The sequence below is a fragment of the Pteropus alecto genome, unplaced genomic scaffold (assembly GCF_000325575.1).
Source record: "Pteropus alecto unplaced genomic scaffold, ASM32557v1 scaffold63, whole genome shotgun sequence".
NCBI lineage: Eukaryota > Metazoa > Chordata > Mammalia > Chiroptera > Pteropodidae > Pteropus > Pteropus alecto.
Window position 1 is genome coordinate 2,511,606 of NW_006434897.1, and position 17,758 is coordinate 2,529,363.

General features: G+C 32.6%; 1 protein-coding gene across 1 annotated transcript in view; it reads left to right on the plus strand.

Annotated features, from left to right (window-relative positions):
- The window catches only part of CCSER1 (coiled-coil serine rich protein 1), a 1,126,758-nt gene that overhangs the window by 406,245 nt on the left and 702,755 nt on the right, over window positions 1–17,758 (plus strand). The window lies entirely within an intron of this gene.

A 17,758-nucleotide genomic window follows, 5' to 3' on the forward strand; every position in this document is an offset into this window, starting at 1 on the left:
GATATTAATAAATAGTATGAGAACAGAAAAATGTAACTATTAAGAATGAGTAGTGTTATGCTTAATCTTACAATGATGATCACTGATATTTGCTTTTCTAACACTTTGATGATAATAATAATAATAATAATAATAATAATAATACTAGCAGCTACCACTAGAGGCCAGAGTAGAATCAGGAAGAGAAAAAGATCTTTAAGAGAAAGGATTGCTATAGACTATTAGGGGCATCTACTCATGTGTTTTTATCAGCTGTTAAAACAGAAACTGGAAAAGATCTTTACATCTTACATCAGTTTATATTGCTGAGGGAGTATTATGCCACAGAAATTGGCAAACAAAATAAATTAGGGCTTTTAATTTTTGGTTTGTTAATATTTACTAACATACCACTATAAGAATATTGTCTCTACATTGATAACATAAGTGTTTTCCTGCATTTGTGGAATCTCCCTGACCTTTGGCTTAACATGCCACCTGAACTTCTTTCAACAACGCAAACTTAATAACAGCTGTTATATTAAAAGATATTAATCTTAAAGTCAGTAACATTCAGTACTCAGGTTTCTACCTCTCTCTTTGGCCTGGATTTAAAAAAAAATTAATACAAGCAAAGGGAAATAGAAGAACTAACAGGAAGAGCCAGGAGGCTTTCTTGGGGTACTTAATTTTGTAATTTAAAGATACTCAGTGATATTCACTATAGAGTCAATGTTCAGAATATATTGAGATTGTCTGTATACTTCCATCTGTTTCTTCATTAAAAAGTTTTTGAAGAAACTGAAGAGAATCGATTTTTAAAGCTGATGTATAATGAGCAATAATTATATCTGTTAAAGCTTGTTCAGAGAGCAGGAGATCTTATTCTTTATGGTCAACAAGAAAAGTAATATTATTATATGGTTAGCAGTAACAACTGTTTTAGTAATAAGATGTTTATAATAGATGCCTTTAAAGAAACTAATTTATTGAAATGTTTTCTCAACCAGGCATTTTCAAATGGCAATTAACATTTATTTGCTATATTTAATTACCAACTATTCATTTCAGACTAACAATACCTTTTTAATATTGTTTTTGTTCTTACGAACTTATTTTTATGATATATCGTAGTCTGACTTTCGTACACAGATTATTTTTAACTGCAGAAGATCCATTATTTGATTTTTAAGATTAAAAAAAGTAATGAGTTTAATATATCATACTAGAAATTGCTCTTATTTGACATTTTCCCTAATGGTGCTCAGTTGACATTTTAGATTTTAATTTTGAGGTGGGTCAAGTATGAATAATCTGACTGGAATCTCACACTCCTAATTTTGTCCCCCTTCTTTGAAGATCAGTTGCTGTTATTAAGACACACATGCATATTCCCAACAATCCCAAACATCAACTCCTTTACTTAAAAACACAAAAACAAAACAAAATATTAAACTGACTTTGGGACCTTAGAAATGCTACTGTCACTTTATTCTTACTGTTAGTGATAAAAGAAGTGATGATAGCAAAGGAGAACTATGTAAAATTTTCTTCTTTTGTTAATTTTTTTACATGATTCCAGAGATAGTTTCTGTTATATTTGGGTGTTTTTTGTTTGTTTGTTTGTTTTTGTTTGCTTGTTTGTTTGTTTTTTTAGTACTCTTTTAATCACTCTCTTAAAAATTTGTTTGTACTATATGGAAAATAACCAAGAAGGCTACAGGGAAGAGATTTCAGGTGTGATTAGTAGTGTAGTTTCTGGTAAGATAACAGCTAATAAGAGTATTTTATCCAGTGTTGCTTATAATCTCCCCTCTCCTGAGCACCCATGTCTTTTATAATTTATATTTAACAAATGAATGCTGAGAATATACCTAGCAAATTTCCTTAATCATGAGATATTTGAAAAGTTCTATAAATGTTAAATCAAAACATGTTGATGTAATGAGGTGAATCTATTTTAACAATGTAACTAGATTAGTGAAAATCAGAGAACTATTTATTTGAGAATCAGTATAATTACAAGCCCATTGTTGATGTAAGAAATGTTCAAACCTGTAGAAAATTTTATGAGAGTTTATTTGAGCCCAACTGATGACATGCTGGGAAGCAAGACCTAAAATGCTTGGGGAAATGACAGTTTTGCTGTTTCTTTTAAACGTTTGGAATCAAGGAGGGAATGTAAGGAAAATTACATGAAGGTGAGGGAAAGCAAGGTACAGGATAGTTAACTGTCAGTGCTCCCTTGAGGGTGGTTATGCCTTCTAGGGGTCCACAAAAGAGGATCACTCTGGCATTTCAAAGGTATGTTAACCCAGATACACAAGAATGATAGACAAGGCTTGCTTAAAAACTTTTTCGTAAAGAAGTTATAGGCCTGGGGTGAGACTGCCCACTATGACCTGTCCAGTTAAGAATTTATTATCAGATTCCCCTGTGAGGTTACTTTCAGTTAGATTTATTACAGAGCCCCTTTTTGTCCACACCTTATGGTTGATATAAATATTTGCATTTGCCATTGATTAAAGAGCTTTCACTAATTTTTATTTTTCTCTTCTCAACAACCTAGAGATAATTTTATTATTATCTGTAAAAAATAATTGAAAATATTCAAGGATCATTTTCAGAGTGAGCTGCTTTTTAAAAAATGTTTATTTTTAACTATAATTCACAAACATATGACAGAATTTTGAGTATTTTGAACCTTATCCTTCGTCATTGCTTGATAGAAATTTTTTAAATGACTTTTTTTAGCATATTTCAATGAAATGATTCCAAGAACTGTAATAATAAATTTATAACTGACATTTTCCTATCCACATACTTCAAAAACATGTTAAAAGCCTATAGAATAGAAACTTCAGCAATAGATAATTACAGAAAGAAAAAGCAACAGCAACAGCGGAGAGTCATAAAGTAAGGAAATTTACCAAGAGCAAGCAATTATCTATGTAGAAGTAGATAACAATTTAATTATTAGACTTCTTTTTAATCCTATCTTTTGAAAATAACAACATTCAAGTTTCTGCTACCTGCTTTATGTTTGTCTGTTTTTGCTTGCACAAAAAATATGTTTAAAGTAATAATTGGAAAAAAGATATACTATGAAAGATATACTATTTTCTTGCTGCAAATGCAAGAAAACTAGAGTGGCTATGCTCATATCAGATAGCTGTAAAGATATGACACACTACCAGAATTAAAAAGCTGTATTTCATAATGATGAAAGAGTCAGATCATCAAGAAGACAGAACAATTATACATGCGGATGGCCTATTTATGAAACTTGTAAATACATGATGCAAAATCTGAAATCTGACAAATTAAATAAAATAAACAAATTCACATAGTTAAATATTTTAACTCCTTTCTCTCAGTAATTGATATAACAACTAAACAAAACCAGAAAAGTTCCAAAAGCTTTGAACACCATTATCAACTTCTTTAGCCTAACTGACATTTATAGAATTCTACAGTTAACAACAGAATTTTACATTCTTTTCAAGTGCATATGGGAGAAACATCACCAAGAGAAAGTATGTGCTGAATCTTTAAAAAATGTCTCAATAAATTTGAAAGGTAGACATCTATGGAATATGTTTTTTTAGGACAATGGAATTAAATCAGGGATCAAGAATGATAAAATAACTAGAAAAACAGATATATCTGGAAATTAAACAAACTTCTATATATTTCGTGGATTAATTTAGAAACCTTATTGGAAAATTTAAAATGTTTTAAAGGAAATAATTAAAATAATAGTACAATAAATCAAAATTTGTGGAATATTCGTGTCGAAACCATGCTTGGAGGGACATCTGTAGCTTTAAAAGTTTAAGCTTAAGATAAGAAAGCACTGTAATTGATTTTTAAAAAGTGTACCAAAAAGATTACAGAAAAAATAAGGACTCAAATTCAAATTACTAATATTATCAATAAATATCAGCAGTGGATTGAGGGAAGAATAATCACTACAAATCTTAAAGACATTAAAAGGATAATAAGGAGATATTATAAACAGCAGTATGGCAATAAATATGACGATATAGATGAAAGGCAAAGTACAAATCCCTTAAAAAATACAACTTTCCAAAGTGAAAAAAGAAATTAAATCAATTTCTATTAAAGAAATATATTTTATTATTAAATAAATAAATAAAAAATTCCCATAAAGAAAAATCTAAGCCTAGGAGGTTTCACTGGTAAATTCTGTCAAATGCACAGACAATAGATTAGTGGTGACCAGAGCGAAGAGGGAGAGAGGGAAAGTATATAGGGATAAAAGGGGTCTAATATTTGGAAGGATATCTAATTCTGGGTGGTGAACACATAATGCAAAATATATGCAACTTACTTTTGAATGATACACTTGAAACTTAATTGATTTTGTTAATGTCACCCCAGTAATTTTTAATAAAAAAAGTTCTATAAAATATCTAAGGAAAACTTAAGACTAATATTATGCAAAATAAATCAGGAAATAGAGAAACACAGTATGTTTCTCAGCTTATTTGATGTGGCCAGCATAAGCCTATTATAAAAATCGGTCAAAATTTTTTGAGTAAAAGGAAATTACAGAAAAAATTCTATTATAAATATAGATGCAAATGTCTTTTAAAAACTAGTAAATAAAATTCATCAATATATACATATTGCAGGAGTACAATGTTTAGCATTCAAAAACCAATTTAGCATCTTAGTAAACTAAAAGAAAAATATTTACATGATAGTGTTAGTAGTTGAAGAAAACACATTTACAAAAAATTAACATCATTTTATGGTAAAAAAAAAAAACAAACTAAACTAAACACACTACTCTAGAGAAAACTTCTATTCCTATGGCCAATGTTTATACTTAATTGTGTAAAACTGAAGCTTCTTCCTGATATTATTAACAAGGCAAGAATGTCCAATGTCATCACTTTTAAAGAGTATTGGCTGAAGGTCCTAGCTAGAAATGTCAAGAACAATCATAAAAAACATAAATTTTGGAAAGGAAAGGTAAAACTACCTCTATCAGCAGGTAACATGTTTGTTTATATAGATATCTCTAAGGAATCCATGAAAAAGTTAATAATAAACCTAATAGGAATAAGTTAATTTAGTAAGTTTGAAGGATCACTTTTGCAAAGTTTATGCATCACCACGACAACCTTGATTCAGTGTGGGAAGGCACTATACAAAGATCTGGTTCCTCGGAGGTGGAGAACATAATAGCCCTTCCTGGAGGCTGGCTACCACATTCCACCTTCTGGCCCCCAATGATGTATCACAGTGCAAAGTACACTTGCTCCTTCCCAAGGCCACTCAAAGTATTGTTCCATATACCGTATCAGCTGAAAGGACATAATTTCATCGCATAAAGCATGTGCACTTATAGATGAGGCTTAAGTACAGTGACTCAAATACACTTCTCCATGTGAAGACTGTGAACTAAAGCATAGGTTAGCAGTTTCTTGATTAGGACCTAAAGCCTGAGAATAATTCTCCATGCCTTTTAGTTCCTTCCTCTGTACTTTTGGTTCTACCCTCCTAGTCATTCTTTCTTTTCTTATAAATTTAGCTCATGGTTGCAGCCGAATAGTTTTCCCATCCTTATTTGTTCTTGTAGACATTGATATCCAAAGGCTTCTTTTCATTTTTTACTCCTTCCCCTTTAAGTTCAAACTGCCAGCTGTTTCTGTAAATATATATACTATTCTAAATTCTTTTTGAATCTCTTGTGAACCTTATTAAGGATTCACTCCATTAGGCAAAAGTCACAGCCACAAATCTCTTCCTGATCAGCCCTTTTTTTAAGCTGATATCGCTGATGGACAACCATTTAAGCTTTTACAATTTTAAAAGTTTGGCTGAGAGGATTTGTGAAGCATACCCTAAAACCTTCAACTAAAGGTACTTTTTGTCTGTCCGAACTAAGTATTCTGCAGCATTACTTTTCATCTTTCCAAATAGCTCTACATATACTAAATAAAGTTCTAAGGTCATAAAACTATTTATATCTGGATTGGTGTAGTTGTTGCATAGGTTTACATTTTTAATAAAGCTCATCAAATTATACACTTAATCTGACAAGACATAGAATGTCATCACATAACTGATAGCATCACTGTCAATGGTCTCATTTTGTAGAATTTCTGTTCTTCCTTTGGGAAACCTATGTGTAAACTACACCCATTTATCATGCAGAGTGAGTTAAGGCACTATTGTGAATTCTTCCAAATTGTTATTAGAGTTTATTTTTTTCTCATTTTTAGAATAACATAAGTTAAAAAAAAAGTTAACAATGTAACTCTGTCTTCATACACAGCAATGGATCCCGTTGTAACTCCCTGAAGAAACTTGTGGTCTCAGATTCACTGAGAATGGATAGATTTCTGAATAAGAATATTCTGCCTACATAAGGCCTGGCTTTTTGTGAGGCAATAAAACTTAATCTGGAAAATAATTATGAAGGGGAGTGAAGTGTAATTCCATGACTCTTTTGCTCTGTAAGCGACCTTAACTTTCAGTAGTCCTCTGGGAGAGCTTAGAGAAAATTCTTCATGAAACCCCAGCCTCATTTCACTCAGAGTCCCACTGGACGAGGTATATTAGGATTGTAAAAAATGCAAGTGTTTGGAATCATCAAGATCTAGGTGTGATTCTCACTTCTGTCACTTAATAGAGCTACAAATTAAGATGTTTGAGTCTCTATTTCATCACAGGCAATATTAATTCTCATAGGGATATGAGTAATATATGTGTATGACAGGTTATCACAGTGGGAGTGTTGGGTGAGCACCCATGAACACGAGCTACGGCAATGATCTTGTTTGTGTGATTACTGACTGTGTTTAGCTAGGTGGAAAATATTCGAGATTTCTTAAATACTTGGAAATATACCAATAAGTATTCTTTAATAGGACAAAGTGTTGTATTTATTGAATAATATTTGTTAATAAAGGTATTTGTTAATAAAGGCTATACTAGCTGAAACTAAAAGTAGAAATACTGTTGCCCTTTATACTTTTCTGGGCTTTAAGTTGTGGCAGCACATTTGACCTGACAATTCCTTGGCAAAAGAGCTACTATATATTAATTAATTTCTTGTTTACAGTCTAAATATAAGAAAGGTTTTTTTCCAAGTAGAAAACTGTGGTGGTAGCATTTGAGAGAAAAAGGAAAAGGTATGCAATGTGTTTTGCAAGTAATGCCGACAGTGCTTGCTGGTGAATCGGAATTGGGTAGCGACAGAAAGAGGAAAAGAAAGGTTAACTGAGAGTTGTAGTTTGAGTCATGGGCAGATGCTATTGCCATTTTCTGAGACTGGAAAGACTAGGAAAGCAACAGCTTACGTGAGGCAAAAGGAAAACAAGAGTTCTGTTTTGGCCAGGTTACAGTTGAGATGCCTATTTAGACATGCAAATGTATGTGTCAAATAGAAATTTGAATTAATGTGTCTGCAAACCCAGAAAGATCAGAGCTGAGTATTCGTGATGGTATAGATTGTGTTTAAAGCCACAAAAGAAAAAAACTTGCATCTAAAACCAGGGTACTAACCTCCAAGGTTTAATAATCAGAAAATCAAGAAAAAAAGAGTGTCCAATAAGATGGGAAGAAAGCTAAGAGCGTAGTGTCAAGAAGCCAAGAGAAAAACTTGATTCAAGAAAGCCAGTTTAAGGAGTGGTGCTGAGAAGTTAAGCATGATAACAAAAGAAATGATATGCAGTTATCCGTTGATTAAGTACAAATGCATATTATCTAGACTTTCTGCATTTCGATATGTAAAACAACCTAGTCGAAATGTTAATTTACAAATCAAAGCCTAGAATAGAAATAGTAACCATTTCCAGGTGATTCTCAGTTGTCATATCATTGATTCATTTCTTTACAAGGCATTGGTCTATGCATTTTAGGGATATAAAAATTAATAATACATGTCCTGAAGGAATTTTTTAAATATCTTTTAAAGAAAAACATGTTTTAGTTTTAGAAGGAGATTATAGATTTTATTAGGTTAATTAAGAATGATAACCAAAGGTTCATTTGACATGAGAGTAACCTCCATATTGAGGTATTATTATTTTTTAAAGCATGATTTATGTTACTTAAGGTTATTACTTATACTGCCAAGACAATTCAGCATAGTGATCACATTACAGTAGTTTATACTAGAACAGACTGCTCAAATTTGAATTTCAGTTCTCACCAGGTGCATGTGATTTGGGGCAAGGTGCTTAATCTCTCCATGAAAATCTGATCTCTTCCACAGTGGAATTACTAGGTAAATGCATGTTCAAAACTACTGCATATTATCAAAGTTTTTCTAAAGTATGTACTAAATTACTCTCTCAGCAGGGTATAGTATAGTCATGCAATCGAATGCCTTACAGTCTCTATCATCATGTCCCACAAAGAATATTTTGTTTTCCTCAGTATCTCTTTGCCTGTAAAAGAGATCTTTGCCTATATTTTGGCTACTTCTTTGCTATCAATGTATCTTCCAATACTAATTTGATTTAGAAATAAAAATGGAATAATATCACTGTGAAAGTGTATGCCAGAGAATTCTTTCTTAGTATGTGTACTTACATTATCTGCTAGTCACGTGTATTATTTTATTGCTTATATATAAAAAAAAAATTGCAACCCACAGTATTGACAATAAATGCCATTCTCATTGTATCTGAATGCTGTTATTTTTGTTATAATCACATTCAATAATTAAATAACCACTAAATGTGGATGCATGTCTAACTTTCAATTTTCTTCATGAATCCAGCGTTAATGCCTTAGTTGTAATACAACTCGCATACTATTATGTAATTCGGTGGACTAAATCTGGCATCGAGAACGTCAGGCTGCAACATAGCATATATACAGCAGATGGCGCTCTAGAGGATCTCCAGGGGATACTTTAGTGTTCAGCACTTCCGGTGGGAGAGTGGATGAGAGAGCAGAGTCACTCCAGCACGTGGTACCGTGGAAAGCCTGCAATTGTCTTCCTCTGAGACACATTTTTACTGGAATTGTGTTTGTTTTTGTCTAAAGATCAGAATCAAAGCAGTTTTAACTATAGTGAAAATGGCTAATTTTAATCACCAGGTATATAAAAGATGGTGGTACAAATTTAGAATGCATAACATCTTTGCTTAGGAGTGATATAAACCTTAAAGTATTCACATGTTTTCAAATGAGGAAAAGTGTTTTAGCATCTAGTAACTCATTTAGATGGAGGACAGTTATGATTTAACTATTTTATTTTAACCTTGATGAAAATGGAAATTTGAGAAAATCATTGACTTTATTTTATTGTAAATTTACTAATAGAAATATGGGTATTTACTATTTCAAATGTAGTTTTAAATAGATTATTTTCTGTTACTATTTTTTAATATGAAAGTGGACTGTATAGAGAGGACTAGTTAGTAATAAAAACAAAATGACTCAAATTGTATTTATAACAAACACATGTGAAAATCTATAGATCTACAGTGGACCCTCGAACAATGCAGGAGTTAGGGCACCAACCTGCAACAGTCTAAAATCCACATAGAACTTTTGACTCCTTAAAAGCTTAACTATTGTCATCACTCGCTATCTGTGGGTGGTTGGTTCTAGGACCCCCGTGTATACTCAAATCTGTGGGTGCTCAAGTCCCTTATATAAAATGGCATAGAACAATGCATACAGTTTGCCCTCTGCATCTACAGACTCCCAACCACAGATGGAAAATACTGTTTTCAATCTGCAGTTGATTGAATCTGTGGATACAAAACCTAGAAATACGAAGGGCTGACTCAGTGTATTTATTGGAAAAAAAATCTGCATATAAGTGGACCCATGGTGTTCAAAACCATGCTTTCAAGGGTCAGTTGTATTTGTCTTGTTCTCTTGGTTAGGTGGGCTTCTGAACAGAGTAAGGAGAGATGAGAAGTTTAAAAAGAACAATGAATTATCATGAAAGATTTCATTCACTTACCACAAGAATAAATAGTCATTGTTTTGTTATCCATGATCTTCATTAGAGATCAGCAGACTTTTTCCATAAAGTTGTGGTCTTATAGCCTATATTTCAACAACTCAACCAAGTCGTGATAAGAAAGCAGCTTTATGACATAAATAAATGAGCAGCGCTGGACTCCCGTCAAACATGCGCAAAAACAGTCAGCAGGCCAGATGTGGTTTTCGTCCTAGACCTGTCATTTCATACTCTTCCAGAGAGAGGTGGTTAAAGCATCATGAGAAGACACTGTGTAGTTAAGAGCATTAGTTCTGGGAGCCAGAATACATAGTCTAAATCCCATCTCTTTACCTACTAGCTGAATGAACCCAGGCAAGTTAAACTCAGAAGATAATAATATTAATATATCATTTAGGTTTGTTGAGAACATTAAACATGTCAGTATGCTTAAAATGCCTGGAGCAGTGTTGGACACATAGCAAATGGTCAATATATACTAGTTATCATTATTATCACAAAGTCTGCGGACCGACCACTAGGTGAAATAAAAATAATGGATATTTCATTAGGTCAATACGTGAATTCAAATCTCAGATCTACAACAATTTAGCAATGTCATCTCATTCAAGTTTATTCAACTTCTTTGATGAATATTAGGTTCTCTCATGTATAGTAAGAAGATAAAAATTCTTATAAATTTTATCATGAAGATTGCATTTAAATTGTATCTGGTAATGGAAAAGTCTAAATAAATATTAAATCCTTTCTCTCCCCTAATGTTTGCTGAAGTAAAAGTCTGATTTTCTTGAAAGGAATTCTATGTTATTGAAGTGATTTTCTTAGCTTCTGTTTTCAGCCAACGTACATATAATTTTAATTCATCTACATCTTCTCCCAAACAATTTTGCTTTCTCTTAAGGTGGTACTTTGTTTAAAATATTATCTTAATAATGTAATCTAAGATGAAATTTAATTATTATTCAGTGCTATCTTAATTATATTATGATATTTATTTTTTTATTTAGGGCTTTATGAATAGCTCACAGTCAGCATTATTGCTCTGTTTCATTTAACTCTTAACTATCTACCATAGTTTGAATACATGGTTATCGATAAGATGTGGTCTAATTTAGTATCTCATTAGAGTCCTCCATTCCAAGATACCTCTATTGTTTTTGAAACCTGAGGCTGAAACCTAAGACCGATTTTCTAATGTCATAAGCCTTCTTCATTTACTACACATTCTTGAAAAAAAGATTTTATTTAATGACTTTAGAAATATCCTTGGCTAGAAATATGTCAAATTTAACTGCCACTGGAGAGAGTATTGCAACCTGTAAATGTTCTTGAATTGTTTCTTCTGAAAATTTCTCTTTACGAGGTTGATATCAAGATTATTCATCCTACTGGCAAATTGGTTAATACCTCTACTAAACCTATATTTTTTCCTCAAGAAAACTTTAGAAATAAAAAATTTTTTTAGTAATAACTAGTAGGCAGTAAAGCACTTAATATTACTATGGATACATATAATTTTGTGGACCACAGGCCAAGAAACTGCTGGCATTGATTTTAAGAGCAAAATTCCAGCAGACAACTTCTATATCTCTGTGCATACAGCAAATATAGGAATTTGTTGCTGAAACATAGTCACACAATGTAGTTCAAGTGTGTTTTGGGGATTATTGCAATATTAGAGAATGGAGGTGATACCAGGATGTCAGGGGTGTGTGTGTGTGTGTGTGTGTGTGTGTGTGTGTGTGTGTGCCTGTGCATGTGTATGCATGTGCACAAATACCTATGTGTGTCAGAGGTTGTTGAGTATATGTGTTTGCATGTATTGGGATTGAAAGAAAGGGTTGGAAAGACTTAAAAATAGGTCCAAAAGCAAATACCCTAAATGTATAGTTGTCATCTGTTTGCTTCCTTCCTGTCAGATTAGATTTGACCCTATTAAGGATCCATACAACCTTTAAAAAAATAATGAGATACTCCTAATAGGCACCCCAGGGCATATGTCTGCATTCACAGTATTAACTTCTGAGTCATTTCTTGGTATCTCTATATTCTTACTGCTATTCTTCACTAGATTCACTTAACTTACTATACCTGTCTGCTTTTTGTCTCTGACTTTCACCTTTGTTTCACGGATCTTGGATCTTTCTCCCTTTGAGTGGTGAAACAAGGACTAGATTACCTTTTAATGATCCTAGTCTTCCCGTCTTTTATCTTAGCCCTAGGACATTTCATACCTTTTTACTACCTTATGGAAATTCTTGGTTTGTTTGACGAAACAGAACAGGAGTGACCTGGACTTTACTTTAAATTTCATATCTCCTCACACAGGACTTATAATTTCCCAATACTCTCCACCTCCTCCCCCTCCCCACCCCACACAGACTTTTCATTTTAAATTACAGCCCAAGAGAAATGTTTTTTCCCATGATATTTTTCCACCAGTGCTTTAGACATCCACGGTCTCTCAGCTCATCATGCTTCCCCCCAAAATGAATTCTTGTTCATAGGATAATAAGCAAGCGTTTAGTTTTAATTAAGAGAACTTATCTTATTATAATGAGAGTTATTTTCTTTAATACCACTATTCCTATAGCTGTTCATGGTAGTTTAACAGCTGTTTTCATGATTATAAACTTCTGTGAGGCTTTTATTTTTTTTTTCTGTATAATTACTGAGTCAGATATGAATTAAAGTGGTAACTCTACTCCTGTTTGTATTTAAGACGTAATAACATTGTTAATTCTGTACTTTTTTTCCCCCTTGGATAGATGCATGTGACCATGTTGATCATTTTTAATAGGGCCTTGTAGACATCAAGAGATATTGGTCAATTTAGCAGCTGTTACTGTTTCAGACTATTTAGAAATGCTCTTTATACTCTACCCTGAAAATTAAAACATAAAACACTGAAACATAAACTAACATAGTTTTTTTCCCCCAAAGTATGCTGTGTATTTGTAAGGTATGTATGAATGAAATGAGAGTGAAATTTCAGTAAAGATAAATCGCTGTGAAGACTGAGATCCATTTTTGACAATTTAAAATTAGTATTGATATTCCAAATTGTATATAAATATTTCTTTAAAAGTAACATTGATTGTAGGATGGGGCATAAGAAAATAACAAGGAAAATCCAGTGATAGTTTATTTTTACACTTGGTTAAGATAAGTTCAAATGGACTGATGTCATTTGTCCTAAGAGAGTAGGAAATAAAGGAAGTCCAAGATAGTAAGAAATCTGGTTGGAAAAAAAATTGTACAAAAATAACCACCATTATTTGGCTTGTGATAGGTGTAATTTTGGTAAAAGGAAATGAAGATGCATAATTAAGAATCTAAATGGAGACAGGCACAGTTAAACACTTTTAAAATAAGATATTTTATGTGATATTTTAACTGTGCCTACGTTCTTAAAAAATATTTCCTTTTTTTACTGACTGAGATTTGTTTTTATTTTTTAGATTCAATATTAGATTTTTATGTGGCATTTTATTTTATAGGCTCCTTACTATAGCTTATACTATTCAGTATATACATAGGCTTATAGTCTTTTTTTTTTCTTCATAAATATTCATTGAATAACAGTCTCTGAGGCTACAAAAAGAAAGAATGAAAAGAGCAAAGAAGGATAGAAGGAAAGAGGGAAGACAGGACTTGCTCTCAAGATATATATATGTTTCTCATATTCAGGAAATAAAGTCAAGCTTAAAACCTGATGTCTCTACGGGTAGAGGACATAGTACAATAAATAGATTCACCAAATTTCATCTATTGAAGTCCTAACCCCTAATGTGACTGTAGTTGTAGATAGGGCCTTTATGGGAGTAATTAAGGTTATAAGGATGGGGACCGAATCCAACATGGCTGGTGTCCTTATCCTGAGAGACACAGAGAAATTTGGACACAGACTCAGAGAGAAGACATATGAAGACATGGAGAGAAGATGGTCACGTGCAAGCCAAGGAGAGAGGCCTCAGGGGAAACCAATTTCCCAACACCTAATGTTGGACTTCTGGTCCCCAGAACTATGAGAAAATAAATTCTGTTATTTAAAGCCCCTGGTCTGTGATATTTCATTATAGCAGATCTAGAAAACTAATACACCAGCCAGCATCCCAAATAGAAGGAACCAAGCCAAAAGCAATTGTATATAGGGAACCTGAGAGCTTTCTGTTGTACTGGTGCATCAAGAAAGTGACATGATCTTACAATATTGATCAAAAAGCAGAAGCTAGCTGCTTTTTTTTTACAAGTCTGCGCACGTGGCAAGATGGCTTGACAGCGTTCTACTGGTAGGAAGAAAGGGCTAATGCACTCTGAAGGGTTTCACTGTTAAAATGGCCAAAGGTTAAGTTAACTTTATGCTTTTTTTTTAACAGAAGCATGTTATGAAAGTAACAGTCCTGCTCAGAAATTAATCTGGATTTATATGCAGGATTTATTGGAGTAAAGATTGTTGGGGGGAATGAAGACTAGCTGAAACTGATCCAGGTTTGAGGTAATAAGATTGTGGAATGGAGCAGTATCAATAGTTACCTAGGAAAAGAGAGGGAAATGAATGTTGTATCAAAATTAAAATAAAGAGATTAATGACTAATTTTGTATAGGGATTGAGGAGAAAATATAGCAATGGAGGAAGTTCAAAATTGTAGTTCTGGAGACAAAATCATGAGCTTGATTTAATTTATGTTGGATTTGAGGTAGTGATGGCTTATTCAAGTGGCTCATTCATATGCCTTATGAATAAATCATCAATGCAGAAGAGGCTAGGATAAGAGGCCATGCCTAAAGTTACACATTTGTGAATTGATTCGCTTAGGTATACTTCAGTGTTCATGTGATTCACCATCACTCTGTGATTTGTGAAGTGGGCAAGATTAGGAAAAGTTAAGAAAAAAGAGTGGAAAGAAAGTAGATCTGATGAAAAGAACAAACGTAAGGAATGAAAAAGAACAAAGTTATAAAAAAAAAATTAATTGGTATTTATATAGTGTTTACAGTGTGCTGGCATTGTTATAAGTCATTTACAAATATTATCTCATTTAATCTTTCTAACATCCCTATAATAATAGTTTTCTAATTATTATCCCTATTTCATAGGTAAGGAAATTCAGAGTCAGAATGGTTAGGTATTTTGAAGCTAGGATTTTAAATAGCCAAAAGCTTCAGACTCATATTCTTAACCACTAAATTATACTGCCACTCCAAAAAAAAGATGTAGATTTAGTGAAAATAAAAGGCCAAAAATGTGGGCAAAAGGGGAGAATATTAAACAAAAATGGGTTGTCACAGTCAAATTTTCTGCAGAAATAGAATAAAGAGTTTGATTAGATTAAAAACAAAGTCTTTGATTTTAAAAACCATGTTAAGACAATGACAGAATAGGTTGAATTTTAGACTTCTGAAGATTCTGGATAGAAATTATGGTGAGAAAAGGAAGTTACAAATAGAAACAAGACATTTCTAAAAAACCTGATTTTGAAATTTAAAAAAGAGGAGATAATTGGTGAATGAAAGAAAGTATCGTATCTCTGGTTCACTCTCTTCATCTGCTGACTTCTCTTTTTAAATAAGTCACCCCCACTTCACACTCAGCATGTTCATGATTGATGTTTCTTGGTATTAATATCCCTTTTCCCCAAATATCTACATGTAATTTCCGCCATCATTATTCTAAATATCAAAGCTTAAAACTGGACCCCACTTTGACACAGCTTTCTTTTCAGCCAGTGTGTCGCTACATCCTATTCTTTCTCTAAAATACTTTTTTTTAGCTTATCATTTACATGCCATTTCTATATCCAGTTCTTTAGTTCAAATGTCCATTGCTTTAAATATATGAACTATAACAGTAGTCTCATAACTTGGAAGCAGTATTATAAATTGTTTAAGAGGAGAAGCTATTAAGTTACACGGACTTTGGATAGAATCTTACTTCTGATATTTGCATGCTAGTTGCCTTTGGGGAAGTTATTTAATGTCTCCAAATTTATTCCTATATCTGTAGAATGAAGAATTAAATAATAATAATATGTGATAAAATTGATAAATACTACCTAGGAGGGAGATGGAGTGGGTGTGGGGAGAGAGAGAGAGCGTGAGAGAGAGAGATATCATATGTGAGAAGACTAAGTACTGCATAATAATAAAAAAAGAGAGAATAACTATTATTTTTCTCTCTTCTCTCTTCTCATCCTGTTTTATTTACTTCATCATGCTATTTTTTTTTTTTCAAAAAATTCCAGCAACCTCTTATTTCATAGAAGATAAAGTCCAACTCATCATTCTTTATTTTCAGCTCTTCATAATGTAGAGATCTGGCCTTTCCCAGTTAATGTCTCTGCTTTGCTCTGGTCAGTGTGCCCTTTTCATTAGTCTCTAGTTATGCCAAGCTGATTTCTTACTGCGAACTCTTGCACATTTTATTCCCTAAGGCTTAGCGTGCCTTTCTCCTCCTCCTTGGCCTGTGCAAATTCTTAACCTTAAAATTTACCTCTTTAATAAGCCTTCCTTGATGTTCTAACTGCCTCTTACATGCAATTAATCATTCACATCCCTTCACTTTACTTTAGTTGTTATTAAGATCAGTGCATGTATTCTCAGCTAGAGGATATTGCAGAGAAGGAAGACAATTTTATTGTTAAAAAATAAGTGTCTTAAGTGTATTTTTAAAATTGTAACTGAGCAATGGTATAAGTTGTTATAGCCTATATGTCAATTCTTATAAAATTGAATCCTGATTTCTGGATTTTATAAGATAAGGAAACCAGATTCATTTATTTCCAAATATTATTTTTTTAAGATTTAATGCTCTCAATAAAAAAGAAAGAAAAATGAAATCCCTCAACCTTAATAAGAATAACGAAAAAAGTAAATTGACATGTAAATGTGCATAGATCAGATATTAAAATCTTAATTTTATATAATTATTTTAAACATGTAAACCAGTAAGAGAACCAGCACCCATTGAAGCCATTATACTAATTGACCTAAAGGCGTTACACTCAGTGACAAACTCCTGCTGATCCAGCTTGGAAGATACATAGTATCTCTCTCTAGGTGGAGGGCAAATTTACTTTCTGACCAGAGTGGTAATGATAATGTCTCCTTACTCTAGGACAAAGTTTGGGCAGTTTGCTAGCATCACTTTTTTAAAAATCGTAATTTCCTAAGTTTGGAGTTCTATAGCTGTGACACTGTGTGTATGCCACATCTACCTGGGTTGTTCCACAGAGCTTGCAGGGAAAATTGGAGGTTTGGGTGGACAAGGATGCTGAAGAAAACGTCAAGCTCATGCTGTCTGCTGTATCCTGAGTAATAAAGTCCTTGTGTCTCTGACCTAGGAGTCTCAAGTCTGTGGCTAGTATCCGTTAAAATGTTGCATGCTAGTTTGTTTACATTTATTGAGTAAAATTTCAAAACTTTCACAGTTCTTTTCAAAGTTTGTGGGCAAAATTTTCTTTCTTTAGAGATAATTTACAAATTAAGTAAAATTATACATTTATAAGTAAATTTAATTCTCAAGTAAATAAATCAATACATTAAATATGTTTAGAAATATTATATTCATATTTTGGGGTAACTAAGCATGCAGTAAAATAATGCTGCTTACACATAGAGTTTCCAGTTTTATGTTATCCTTTATAAGTGTTTTAATGTGATTGTAAAGTAATCCATAAAACAATGTAAATTAATTTTATTATAATAGACTGCACTTCTGTCATTACCTCAATAGATAATGACATAATGTGTTCCTTCTACTCTCTCTAGTCTATATCTGTGTGTGTGTGCGTGTGCATGTTATGTATCTTTTCC